Source organism: Pristiophorus japonicus, chromosome 21, assembly GCF_044704955.1.
Source record: "Pristiophorus japonicus isolate sPriJap1 chromosome 21, sPriJap1.hap1, whole genome shotgun sequence".
Lineage (NCBI taxonomy): Eukaryota > Metazoa > Chordata > Chondrichthyes > Pristiophoridae > Pristiophorus > Pristiophorus japonicus.
The window spans coordinates 73,365,655-73,380,867 of record NC_091997.1 but is presented as its reverse complement, the minus strand read 5'-3'; positions in this window follow the sequence as shown (position 1 = coordinate 73,380,867).

Genomic DNA, 15,213 nt, shown 5'->3' with positions numbered 1-15,213 from the left:
TGTGATAACTGTCGCACCTCCTGGTCCCTCCAAGCCTCTCCACCATATACAAGGCTCAGGTCAGGAGTGTGGTGGAACAACTCATGACTCGCCTGGAATGGGCACAGCCACAGCAACACTCAAAAAGCTCAACACCATCCAGGGCAGTGCAGAATAGCTGAATTCATTGACGTTCCTGCCATTATCATCAGAGGCCGTCCCTCGATCGAGGATGACTTGTTTCCACAAGAGTTCACAGATGTTTCAATGAAGGACCCGATGTTCCAGTCCTGAACTCCAATTGAGGGGTTGGAAGATGCCTGTGCGTGGATTTTTTTAATGTATGTTGCCTATTGCACACGAGCCACCACATGGGCTTGACAGAGCTAGGCCTTTATCCAGTGGCAAGGGTTGAACCAGGACAACTGGAGACCAGCTCTGCTGCACGGACCTAGTGCGCACACACATCGCTGTGTGGGCTGGCCCATGCCGGCCCTGGGCCCTGGGCTCTTCTGGGCCCCGTACCCTCATTTGCCGCTCCTTCAGCACGATCTCTTGCCGCACCTCCGCCAGAAACATTCGGCGCACCTCCGCCACGATCTTTCGCCGCACCTCCGCCACAAAACACTCACCGCATCTCCTAGCCTCAGTGTCCACCCTCTCCACCACTGTGGCTGCAGCACGTGTGATCTACAGGAGACAATGTATCAACTCACTGAGGTTACTTCGACAACACATCGCTCCTCCCTGCGACCTCCACCGCCGAGAAATAACAAGAGCAACCATGACTTGGGAACACCATCATCTCCAGGTCACACACCATCCCAAAGCAAGCGCTCTACTCGGAACTCCTTCACGGCAAATGAGCCAAAGTTGGGCAGAGGAAAAGTTAATAGGACACCCTCAAAGCCTCCCTGATAAAGTGCAACATCCCCACTGATACCTGGGAGTCCCTGGCCAAAGACCGCCCTAAGTGGAGGCAGTGGATCTGTGAGGGCGCTGAGCATAGCTAGGGGATTTGAGTATAGGAGCAAGGAGGTCTTACTGCAGTTGTACAGGGCCTTAGTGAGGCCTCACCTGGAATATTGTGTTCAGTTTTGGTCTCCTAATCTGAGGAAGGACATTCTTGCTATTGAGGCAGTGCAGCGAAGGTTCACCAGACTGATTCCCGGGATGGCAGGACTGACATATGAGGAGAGACTGGATCGACTGGGCCTGTATTCACTGGAGTTTAGAAGGATGAGAGAGGATAGAAACATATAAAATTCTTATGGGACTGGACAGGTTAGATGCAGGAAGAATGTTCCCGATGTTGGGGAAGTCCAGAACCAGGGGACATAGTCTAAGGATAAGGGGTAAGCCATTTAGGACCGAGATGAGGAGAAACTTCTTCACTCAGAGAGTTATTAACATGTGGAATTCCTTACCGCAGAGAGTTGTTGATGCTAGTTCATTGGATATATTCAAGAGGGAGTTAGGTATGGCCCTTACGGCTAAAGGGATCAAGGGGCATGGAGAGAGAGCAGGAAAGGGTTACTGAGGTGAATGATCAGCCATGATCTAATTGAATGGTGGTGCAGGTTCGAAGGGCCGAATGGCCTACTCCTGCACCTATTTTCTATGTTTCTATGTTTCTATGTCTCATCGCCGAGAGCGTGCAGAAATCAAGCGCAGGCAGCCTAAAGATTGTGCGGCAATCCTGTTCCACCCACCCTTTCCCTCAACGACTATCTGTCCCACCTGTGACAGGGACTGTGGTTCTCGTATTGGACTGTTCAGCCACCTAAGGACTCATTTTTAGAATGGAAGCAAGTCTTCCTCGATTCCGAGGGACTGCCTGTGACTGACTTTCTATCTGTAAGGCAGTGGTACCTGTTGGAGTACGTTCCCTAAGGACTTCAGTAATTCACCACATGTGACCCCTCGATAGAGAATGTAAGTAGGTTTAATGGATCCATGATGAGGAAGGTGATTGTGAGCCTGGTGGATGAACTGATAGTGTGCAGTGTGATTGTTAAACCTTTGCTAATAAACTAACTAGTTCTCAATAGCAAAGAACCCATGAAGCAAATACATTACATATGGGGAAGAGTTTTAAAAGCTTACGATCATTTGCAATAACATTTAGATAAGTGTGTCCAATATAGTCCTTCGGTCAGCTACCAATATTTATGGTTGTCAGTTTGTCAGACCCTGTAATGTCCAAATGTAGCCTCCAAGCATAAAACAAATTTATTTTAAGAAACTTACTTTCTATAAAGCATCTTATTATTTGCGCGAGTAAGTCTGGATAATAACTTAGTGCTTGACATCGAGTTAACCTCTGCAGGCAAGGATCGTTGGCACAATTAGCGGTGATCTTTGACATCTGGGACATTAACCATTCTTAATATGTTGCTTATCTCTAAGTTCTGAGCTTAGACAGGAAGTGTGGGGAAATAGTACATGGGAGCCACAAATCCTTTGCCAGAACAGCTATAAAAACCGATATCCTCAGTCAGTGCTATCTTACATGGCTCACGAGACATACGGATAAAATGCAATGAATTGCAAAGCTGAATAGTAAAAAGCATTACTGCCACGATATTAATGGGGTGATGCTCTTAGAAATGTCTCACTTCCAAGCCACCAAACCCCCTAAGCAAGAACACAAGAAATAGGAGCAGGAGTAGACTATTTGGTGGAGGTCAGTGGTGGGGTCTGGAACTCACTGCCTGAAAGGGTGGTAGAGGCAGAAACACTCACCACATTTAAAAAGTACCCAGATGTGCACTTGAAATACTGTAACCCACAGGGCTACGGACCAAGAGCTGGAAAATGGGATTAGGCTGGATAGCTCTTTGTCAGCCGGCTCGGACATGATGGGACGAAATGGCTGCCTCCCATGGTGTAACTTTCTGTGATTCTATGATATGACCTCTTGAGCCTGCTCCGCCATTCAATGGCTGATCTTCTACCTCAACTCCAGTTGCCCGCACTATCCCCATATCCCTTGATTCCCTTAATATCCAAAAATCTATCAATCTCTGTCTTGAATATACTCAATGGGGTATCAAGATGGTAGGAGTAAATACAAGTTTTCACCATGCTCTGTAATATTTTTGTATATTCATAAGGCCTAACGTAATATTTTAAAAAATCAACGCTTCAAACTCTGATCATGTGCGTTGTTTATTTTTTCATTGTTATTTAGGCGTATGCTATGAATCTATACTATTACAAGCATAATTTATATATTCATTTCTGCAATGCTACATTGACCACATTGAAGCCAGGAACAAGATCCATTTAATGCTGTTTTCAGTAGCTGTGCATAAAAACATGGTACAATTGGGAGTTTTATGCAAATTCCATATTTGTAAAATGGTTAAGCCAGACTGTCTGCTGTCACACTGTGGGCATCTCGCCTCTGCATCAGAAGGTTGGGGTTCAAGTCACACTACAGAAACTTGGGCACAAAAATTTGGCTGACACTCCAATGCAGTGCTGAGGGAGTGCTACACTGTCGGAAATGCCGTCTTTTGGATGAGATGATAAACCGAGGCCCCGTGGCCCAATTTCAAAGAGTTCTCCCTGGTGTCCAGGGCAATATTTATTCCCTGCCAACATTATTAAAAAAACATGATTATCTGGTCATTATCACATGGCTGTTTGCGGGAGCTTGCTGTGCGCAAATTGCCTGCTGCGCTTCCTACTTTTTCTTCTTCTTCTTCTTAGGCAGTGCCCCAGAGTTGGGGATGTCATGCTTTCACACTAAAATGAGTTCTAAGTTGACTGGTGAGACCAATGCAGGCTAGGTCCCGAACTTCATTTTAAAAGGTAGAAGATGCCTGTGCGTGAATTCTTTTAACGTGGGGTGGCCGTTGAACACCAGCGACCACATGGGCTTGACAGAGCAAGGCCTGGGTCCAATGGCAAGGGATCCAAGATGGTTGGAGACCAGGCTCTGCTGCATGGGCCTCACACATATTCCTACTGACCCCCTCCCTCCCTCCCTCCCTCCCTCCCTCAGGTCCTCTCTCTCTGTTTTTCAGCTGTTGTATTTGTTATATATGCAGACTATAGATATACTCTCTGTGTAGTCACTGTACAGTTGCATAAGATGGAGATTTGTTACCTGATGTACTTGCAATAAGGTTTACACTCTGTATATACTATGTTGGCACCACTAGAGAGTGCAACTGGTGGAGACCGGGGTTTCCTGTCCCTGTGGCAGAGGCTGTCCACCAGAGGGCACTGCGGTGGGAGTCCTGAGGGTCACCTGCATAGGTGTGCAGGGCCCAGTATAAAAGGCTTCCACCATGCTTGTGCCTCACTCTGGAGTTACGAATAAAGGACCAAGGTCACTTTAGTTTGAGTACAACACATTGCCTCGTGGAGTCATTCATAAGTGCGTTTTTAAAAAAGGAGGGAGAGAGAAAACAGGGAATTATAGACCGGTCAGCCTGACATCGGTAGTGGGTAAAATGATGGAATCAATTATTAAGGATGTCATAGCAGTGCATTTGGAAAGAGGTGACATGATAGGTCCAAGTCAGCATGGATTTGTGAAAGGGAAATCATGCTTGACAAATCTTCTGGAATTTTTTGAGGATGTTTTCAGTAGAGTGGACAAGGGAGAACCAGTTGATGTGGTATATTTGGACTTTCAGAAAGCGTTCGACAAGGTCCCACACAAGAGATTGATGTGCAAAGTTAGAGCACATGGGATTGGGGGTAGTGTGCTGACATGGATTGAGAACTGGTTGTCAGACAGGAAGCAAAGAGTAGGAGTAAATGGGTACTTTTCAGAATGGCAGGCAGTGACTAGTGGGGTACCGCAAGGTTCTGTGCTGGGGCCCCAGCTGTTTACATTGTACATTAATGATTTAGATGAGGGGATTAAATGTAGTATCTCCAAATTTGCGGATGATACTAAGTTGGGTGGCAGTGTGAGCTGCGAGGAGGATGCTGTGAGGCTGCAGAGCGACTTGGATAGGTTAGGTGAGTGGGCAAATGCATGGCAGATGAAGTATAATGTGGATAAATGTGAGGTTATCCACTTTAGTGGTAAAAACAGAGAGACAGACTATTATCTGAATGGTGACAGATTAGGAAAAGGGGAGGTGCAAAGAGACCTGGGTGTCGTGGTACATCAGTCATTGAAGGTTGGCATGCAGGTGCAGCAGGCGGTTAAGAAAGCAAATGGCATGTTGGCCTTCATAGCAAGGGGATTTGAGTACAGGGGCAGGGAGGTGTTGCTACAGTTGTACAGGGCATTGGTGAGGCCACACCTGGAGTATTGTGTACAGTTTTGGTCTCCTAACCTGAGGAAGGACATTCTTGCTATTGAGAGAGTGCAGCGAAGGTTCACCAGACTGATTCCCGGGATGGCGGGACTGACCTATCAAGAAAGACTGGATCAACTGGGCTTGTATTCACTGGAGTTCAGAAGAATGAGAGGGGACCTCATAGAAACATTTAAAATTCTGACGGGGTTAGACAGGTTAGATGCAGGAAGAATGTTCCCAATGTTGGGGAAGTCCAGAACCAGAGGTCACAGTCTAAGGATAAGGGGTAAGCCATTTAGGACCGAGATGCGGAGGAACTTCTTCACCCAGAGAGTGGTGAACCTGTGGAATTCTCTACCACAGAAAGTTGTTGAGGCCAATTCACTAAATATATTCAAAAAGGAGTTAGATGAGGTCCTTACTACTAGGGGGATCAAGGGGTATGGCGAGAAAGCAGGAATGGGGTACTGAAGTTGAATGTTCAGCCATGAACTCATTGAATGGCGGTGCAGGCTCGAAGGGCCGAATGGCCTACTCCTGCACCTATTTTCTATGTTACTATGTTTCTATGTTACAGATGTAACAGTATTTGTCCATAGAATACTGACAGTGAACCCCGGGCACCATAGCTCCATCTCCAGCAACGCTGCTCTCCACGCGCAGGCTCTGCTGTGCTTTTCCGCGCTCTCCCCAGCCGCTCATGCTTTGATGGTTGATTCTGCTAAACAACTCCTCGGCAACTTTCTCCTCTCAACCTCCCCCTCCCACTGTCCTAATGTCTGCCTCCAACCAAACCTTGGACCACCTACCATCAAGGGCGCTACTCAGCGCCGAGCTTGTGGCCAACATCTCGCCGTAGGCAACTTGGTCCATACAGCAGTGCCTGGTCTCCAGTCATCTTGGACCCCCTTACTACTGGACCAAAACCTTGCTTAGCTAAGCCCGTGTGGTAGCCGGTGTGCAACGACCACCCCACGTTAAAAGAACTCACGCTCAGGCATCTTCCACTCCTCTAACATGGAGTTCAGGACCTGGCTCATATTAGACTGTACAGCCTAAGTACTCATGTTAAGAGTGGAAGCAAGTCTTCCTCGATTCCGAGGGACTGCCTATGATGAGGATGATGATGACCACGGGTATACTGGCCTTGGGTTCCGACCTCGCTGCTCACCTCTTTGGGCAATTACCATTATCCTGACTCACCATCAGCGAACTCAACATAGACCAGGTATTGTACCTCTGATCATCCTAGTCTGCATGGTCCAGCATCTACCAACCTAGCCATCAGGGGGAAGCTTCTTATTTCTATTTTTAACCCATTAAAACATTCTGACCTTCTTTCATTCACAAACATCATTGGCCCCATTTACATATGCCCCTCCACTATCCCCCCATTTACTGGTGCCCCTCTCCTATCCCCCATTTACTGGTGCCCCTCCCCATCCCCCATTTACAGGTGCCTCTCCCCTATCCCCCATTTACTGGTGCCCTTCCCCTATCCCCCATTTACTGGTGCCCCTCTCCTATTCCCCATTTACTGGTGCCTCTCCCCTATCCCCCATTTACTGGTGCCCCTCCCCTATTCCCCATTTACTGGTGCCTCTCCCCTATCCCCCATTTACTGGTGCCCCTCCCCTATTCCCCATTTACTGATGCCCCTCCCCTATCCCCCATTTACTGGTGCCTCTCCCCTATCCCCCATTTACTGGTGCCCCTCCCCTATCCCCCATTTACTGGTGCCCCTCCCCTATCCCCCATTTACAGGTGCCTCTCCCCAAAATTAAAGCAATGGTCAGTTTAGACAATAATTAAACGACTCTCCCGTGCTTTTGCGTCACCTACATTACAACAGTGACTACACTTCAAGATATTACGGTATTTAATTGGATGTAAAGCGCTTCAGGACGTTGTGAAAGGCGTTATATAAATGCTAGTCGTTCATTTTTTTATTTTAGTATTCTGAAGGTGAGAATCATCTGTTCATGATGTTAATGGGCAAGAGGTTAAAATGTTCATTAAATGGCATTTGTCCATCTTCTACTTTAGAGGAGGCGTAACCCATTTAAAATTAATTGGTTAATGCCCACAATAAAATAGCGGACAGAGAAATGTCAAATGAATAGATTGTCCACTAACAATTCAAGTCACACTAATTTTCTGTGCAATAATGCTTTAAACCTGTCTCTACCATAACGATATTAAACAGTCATTGCGACTGCAGGGGTGACTCTCTGCTCCCACGCTGGCAGAGAGTGCAAATCGGAACTTTCTCGTGTTCCCTTTCAGTGGAGCTGCCCACATTGACTCTGCAATTGTCACGGGTAGTTATATTAGACATTAGCAAGCTGATTGAGGCTGGCATATTTTAAAGTTTTGTCCAGGTTAGTACTGTGGGGGGTAACCACAGAGAAAATGAGGTTACTGTACCCATAAGTCAATATGTGCGGATATTATTGGTCCATGTTCTCACATGGTTACCACAGACCAATCAGCAATATTATTGGTTTACAACATGGTTACAGTCAGACCTAAAGCCTTTCCACCATCTACGAGTCAGGAGTGTGAGGGAATACTCTCTACTTGCCTGGATGAGTGCAGCTCCAAAACTCAAAATGCTCGACACCATCCAGGACAAAGCAGGCCGCTTGATTGGCACCCCATCCACCACCTTCAACATTCACTCCCTCCACCACCAGCTCCGTGGCTGCAGTTGCGATAAATTCTTTACGACATCACAATCACACACATACATACACAAGATGGCATTACAGTAATTTGCCATGTGACCTTGTTACTGAACAAGATACAAGTTCACGGGGTTGGGGGTAATATATTAGCATGGATAGAAGATTGGCGGACTAACAGAGAACAGAGAGTCAGGATAAATAGTTCATTCTCGGGTTGGCAACCAATAACTAGTGGGGTGCCGCAGGGTTCAGTGCTGGGACCCCAACTATTTACAATCTATATTAACGACTTGGAAGAAGAGACCAAGTGTAACGTAGCCAAGTTTGCTGATGATACAAAGATGGGAGGAAAAGCAATGAGTGAGGAGGACACACAAAATCTCCAAAAGGACATAGACAGGCTAAGTTAGTGTGCAAATATTTGGCAGATGGAGTATAATGTTGGAAAGTATGAGGTCATGCACTTTGGCAGAAAAAAATCAAACAGCAAGTTATTATTTAAATGGAGAAAGATTGCAAAGTGCCGCAGTGCAACGGGACCTGGGGTACTTGTGCGTGAAACACAAAAGGATAGTATGAAGGTGATCAGGAAGGCCAATGGTACTTTAGTCTTTATTGCAAAGAGGATGGAGGATAAAAGCAGGGAAGTCTTATTACAGCCATACATGGTATTGGTGAGGTCAACCTGGAATACTGCGTGCAGTTTTGTTTTCCATTTTTATGAAAGGATATACTTGCTTTGGAGGCAGTTCAGAGAAGGTTCACTAGGTTGATTCTGGGGATGAGGAGGTTGACTTATGAGGAAAGGTTGAGAAGGTTGGGCCTCTACTCATTGGAATTCAGAAGAATGAGAGGTGATCTTTTCAAGACGTATAAGATTATGAGGGGGCTTGACATGATGGATGCAGAGAGGATGTTTCCACTGATGGGGGATGTTATGTGCCTGTAAAGCATCCACTCCCATGTTCCGCCAGCAGGGAGCTCATCCCCTCAAGTCCCAAGGGATTCCAGCATCCCTTTGGAGCACTGTATATAAGCCTGCCCCTAAGGCCTGTTCCTCACTCTGGAGTGTCTTATTAAAGACAGAGGTCACTATTACTTTAACCTCTCTTTGTGCAGCCTCATCTGTGTGAGGAACACAATAAATGGCGACGAGAATACGAATCCAACGCAAAGATGCAGCAAACTGTGGGCATCCTGGAGAAGTTCTCGGGGGGTGAGGACTGGGAAGCCTGTGTCGAACGGCTAGACCAGTACTTTGTAGCCAACGAGCAGGACGGAGAAGGAAGCACTGCAAAATGGAGAGCGGTCCTCCTCTCAGTCTGCGGGACACCGACCTACAGCCTCATGAAGAATCTTCTGGCTCCGGTGAAACCCATAGATAAGTCATATGAGGAGCTGTGTACACTGGTTCAGGAGCATCTTAACCCGAGGGAGAGCGTGCTGATGGCGAGGTATCAGTTCTACACGTGCCAGCGATCTGAAGGTCAGGAAGTGGCGAGCTACATCACCGAGCAGAACAATGTGAGTTTAATGGCTACCTGGAGCAAATGCTCAGAGACTTTTTTGTACTGGGCATTGGCCACGAGACCATCTTTTGACTGTAGAGACACCTCAGTAAGGCCATTGCGATAGCACAGGCGTTTATGTCCACCAGTGATAACACCAAACAAATCTCTCAGCACACAAGTGCTAGCAATGTTCACAAATTAACTGGAATTGTGTTTGTGAGCAGAAATGTACAGGGCAGAACCCACGGGTCTGCAACTGCCAGCAGGCCTCAGGTGACCCAGATGACTCAGAGTCCCCAACAAAGGATAAATGCAAGGCAATTCACACCTTGTTGGCGTTGTGGAGGCTTCCATTCAGCCTATTCATGCCGCTTCAAAGGGTATGTTTGCAAGAGCTGTGGGACAGTGGGGCACCTCCAAACGAGCTTGCAAACGAGCTGCAAGTTCTGCAAAACCTGCTAACCGCCACGTGGCAGAGGAAGATGGGTCCATGGTGGATCAAAGCAATTTTGAGCCTCAGGGAGAGGAGGCAGATGCTGAAATCCACGGGGTGCACATATTTTCGACGAAATGTCAACCTATAATGCAAAACGTAAAATTGAATGGCTTACCTGTAGCCATGGAACTGGACACTGGCGCTAGCCAATCCATCATGAGTAAAAAGATGTTTGAGAAACTGTGGTGCAACAAGGCATTCAGACCAGCCCTGAGCCCCATCCACACGAACTGAGAACATACACCAAAGAGCTTATCACTGTCCTGGGCAGCGCCATGGTCAAGGTCACCTACGAGGGCACGGTGCACGAACTGCCACTCTGGATTGTCCCGGGCGATGGTCCCACACTGCTTCGAAGGAGCTGGCTGGGCAAAATCCATTGGAACTGGGATGACATCCGAGCGCTATCACATGTCGATGAGGCCTCATGTACCCAGGTTCTGAACAAATTTCCTTTCTTTTTTGAGCCAGGCATTGGAAACTTTTCCGGGGCGAAGGTGCGGATCTACTTGGTCCCAGAGGCACGACCCATTCACCACAAGGTGCGTGCGGTACCGCACATGATGAGGGAGAGAGTGAAAATCGAGCTGGACAGACTGCAACGCTAAGGCATCATCTCCCCAGTGGAATTCAGCGAGTGGGCCAGCCCGATTGTTCCAGTACTCAAAAGTGATGGCACGGTCAGGATTTGCGGCGATTATAAAGTAACTATTGATCGTTTCTTGCTACAGGACCAATACCCGCTACCTAAGGCAGACGACCTATTTGCGACACTGGCAGGAGGCAAGACATTCACCAACGTCGACCTGACTTCGGCCTACATGATGCAGGAGCTGGAGGAGTCTTCGAAGGGCCTCACCTGCATCAACACGCACAAGCGTCTGTTCATCTACAACAGATGCCTGTTTGGAAATCGGTCGGCTGCAGCGATCTTCCAGAGAAACATGGAAAGCCTACTCAAGTTGGGTACCACGCACGGTGGTCTTTCGGGAAGACATATTAATCACTGGTCGGGACATCGCCGAGCACCTACAAAACCTGGAGGAGGTCCTCCAGCGACTGGATCACGTAGGGCTGTGGCTGAAGAGGTCAAAATGCATCTTCATGGCAACAGAAGTGGAGTTTTTGGGGAGAAAGATTGCGGTGGACGCCAAGACAGAGGCTATCAGGAACGCGCCCAGGCCACAGAACGTCACGGAACTGCGGTCGTTCCTGGGACTCCTCAACTATTTTGGTAACTTCCTACTGGGGTTAAACACCCTTTTAGAGCCCCTACATGTGTTATTGCGCAAAGGTGAGAACTGGGTATGGGGAAAAAAAAGAAGTAATTGCTTTTGAGAAAGCCAGAAACATTTTATGCTCCAACAAGCTGCTTGTATTGTATAACCCGTGAAAAAGACTTGTGCTAGCATGTGAAACGTCGTCGTACGGAGTCGGGTGTGTATTACAACAAGCTAACGTTGCGGGGAAGTTGCAACCTGCCGCCTATGCTTCCAGGAGCTTGTCTAAGGCCGAGGGGGCCTACAGCATGATTGAGAAAGAGGCATTAGCGTGTGTGTTCGGGGTAAAGAAAATGCATCAGTACTTGTTTGGCCTCAAATTTGAGCTGGAAACCGATTACAAGCCCCTCACATCCCTGTTCACTGAAAACAAAAGGATAAATACTAATACCTCAGCCCACATTTGTATGCGGGCTATCAGCGTATAACTATACCAGCCGTCACAGGCCAGGCACCGAGAACTGCGCAGATGCTCTCAGCCGGCTACCATTGCCCACCATGGGGGTGGAAATGGCGCAGCCTGCAAACTTGTTGATGGTCATGGAAGCGTTTGAAAATGATAAATCACCTGTCACGGCCCGCCAGATTAGGACTTGGACCAGCCAAGATCCTCGGCTGTCCCGAGTAAAAAACTGTGTACTGCATGGGAGCTGGGCCAGCATCCCCGTTGAAATGCATGAGCCAATCAAGCCGTTCCAGCGGCGAAAGGACGAGCTGTCCATTCAGGCAGACTGCCTGTTGTGGAGTAACCGCGTAGTGCTACCACAAAAGGGCAGGGAGACGTTCATCTCGGATCTCCACAGCACACACCTGGGTATAGTAATGATGAAAGCAATAGCCAGATCCCAGTGTCGTGGCCCAGTATCGACTCTGACTTAGAGTCCTGTGTACGGCAGTGCAGCATGTGTGCTCAGTTGAGCAAAGCGCCCAGAGAGGCACCACTAAGTTTGTGGTCCTGGCCCTCCAGACCATGGTCGAGGATTCATGTCGACTATGCGGGCCTGTTTCTCGGCAAAATGTTCCTGGTGGTGGTGTTTGCTTTTTCAAAATGGATTGAATGTGAAATAATGTTGGGAAGCACCGCCACCATTGAAAGCCTGAGGGCCATGTTTGCCACCCACGGCCTGCCTGACATACTGGTCAGTGACAACGGACCATGTTTTACCAGTGCAGAATTTAAAGAATTCATGACCCGCAATGAGATCAAACATGTCACCTCGGCCCCGTTTAAACCATCCTCCAATGGGCAGGTAGAGCGGGCAGTACAAACCATCAAACAGAGCCTTAAACGAGTCACAGAAGGCTCACTCCAAACCCGCCTGTCCCGAGTACTGCTCAGCTACCACACAAGACCCCACTCGCTCACAGGGATGCCCCCGGCAGAGCTACTCATGAAAAGGACACTTAAAACCAGACTCTCGCTGGTTCACCCCAACCTGCATGATCAGGTAGAGAGCAGGCGGCAGCAACAAAATGTAAACGATGGTCGCGCCACTGTGTCACGGGAAATTGATCTGAATGACCCTGTGTATGTGCTAAACTATGGACATGGTCCTAAGTGGATCGCGGGCACGCTGATAGCTAAAGAAGGGAATAGGGTGTTTGTAGTCAAACTAGACAATGGACAAATTTGCAGAAAGCACCTGGACCAAACGAGGCTGCGGTTCACAGACTGCCCTGAACAACCCACAGCAGACACCACCTTTTTCGAGACCACAACACACACCCAAAGGACCAACGATACCACCCCAGACCAGGAAATCAAATCCATCACGCCCAACAGCCCAGCAAGGCCCGGCTCACCTAGCAGCCCTACAGGGCCAACAACACACCAGCCCAGTGAGGGCACAGCCAACACACCAGAACAGACATTTGTACCGAGGCGGATCACCAGGGAAAGAAAGGCTCCTGACCACCTCACCTTGTAAATAGTTTTATCTTTGACTTTGGCGGGGGAAGAGATGTTGTGTATCTGTAAAGCATGCACTCCCATGTACTGCCACCAGGGAGCTCCTCCCCTCAAGTCCCAAGGGATCCAACATCCTTTGGGAGCACTGTATATAAGCTGGCCCCGAAGGCCTATTCCTCACTCTGGAGTGTCTTATTAAAGACTGAGGTCACTGTTACTTTAACCTCGCTGTGTGCAGTCTCATCTGTGTTAGGAACACAATAGGGGGGACTCGAACTAGAGGGCATGATCTTAGAATAAGGGGCCGCCCATTTAAAACAGAGATGAGAAGAAATTTCTTCTCTCAGAGGGTTGTAAATCTGTGGAATTCGCTGCCTCAGAGAGCTGTGGAAGCTGGGATATTGAATACATTTAAGACAGCAATAGACAGTTTCTTAATCGATAAGGGGTTATGGGGAGCGGGCAGGTAAGTGGAGCTGAGTCCATGATCAGATCAGCCATGATCTTATTGAATGGCGGAGCAGGCTCGAGGGGCTGTATGGCCTACTCCTGTTCTTGTTTTTTATGTTCTTATGTTCTTATGATCCTTTTATTATATGCATCAATAGTTGCATTACCACAGTTGTCCACTAGGTGGAGCAATAGTCCATTGGGAAGAGCTCGATATTACAGCAATGTGTATCATCTACAAGATGCACTGCAGCAACTCGCCAAGGCTTCTTCGGCAGCACCTCCCAAGCCTCTACTGCCAAGAAGGACAAGGGCAGCAGGCACATGGGAACACCACCACCTCCACGTTCCCCTCCAAGTCACACACCATCCAGACTTGGAAATATATCGCCTTTCCTTCATCGTCGCTGGGTCAAAATCCTGGAACTCCCTCCCTAACAGCACTGTGGGAGCACCTTCACCACACGGACTGCAGCGGTTCAAGAAGGCGGCTCACCACCACCTTCTCAAGGGGCAATTAGGGATGGGCAATAAATGCCACCTCACCAGCAAAGCCCACATCCCGTGAACGAATATATATTTTTTTAAATACAGATGCAAGAATTGAAATCTTTGTGTATAATTTGTATTAAGGTACTGGTTGGACGATCTGACTTGAAAAGACATCAGAAGGCAAGCAGAGAGAGTACAAAAGATCTGTGCATACACATAAAAAGAGACATTGCCGATTAAAACACTCTGGAAAGTACTTGAAGTTTCTTTTTTTAAACATTTGTAGATTTGAGGATAATTTTATGTTAATTGGAAATGAGTTCCATAATTGAACTGCCGTAAAAGCGTAGGAAGATTTACCAAAATTAGTTTTAATAGCAGGAAGTCTGCAATTTGCATTAGTAAATGACCTTCTATTATAATATGATCCTGACCATAACAGAAGCAATCTAATAGATAAGCTAGAAAGAGCAGCATTATTGAAACATTCCTATAAGCTGGTTTGACACTTGGCTCCTTCAACTAATGGAAGCAATCTGATGGTACAAAAATAATCTTCAAACTCATCTGAACTTTTTAATGGCCTCTATCCAGCTTCAAAGACTGTTCTAGAGCTCTCTGTAAAATATGGGCTCTCACTGTCACAGAACCTTTCCAACAATTAGCATCCTTGTTTTCAAATCCCTCCCGATCTCTGTAATCTCCTCCAGCCCCACAACCCCATGAGAAGTCTGCGCTCTCTAACTCTGCCCTCCTGAGCATCCCTGATTATAATCGCTCCACCATCGGTGGCCGTGCCTTCAGCTGCCTGGGCCCCAAGCTCTGGAACTCCCTCCCTAAACCTCTCCGTCTCTCTAACTCTTCTTCCTCCTTCAAGACGCTCCTTAAAACCTACCTCATTGACCAAGGTCACCGCGCTAATTTTTACTTCTGTGACTCAGTGTCAAATTTTTAAATCTCACAATACTCCTGGAAAGCGCCCTGAGACGTTGCACTACGTCGAAGGCGCTATACAAATACAAGTTGTTGTTGTTTGAAATCTGATTAGAAAGCCCCCACCTTTTCTGTCTGTTAAACAATGTTCCCTTTTATTTTTTGGGGGGTACGTGACCTCTTTCTGCGTGGTCCATTCACAATGC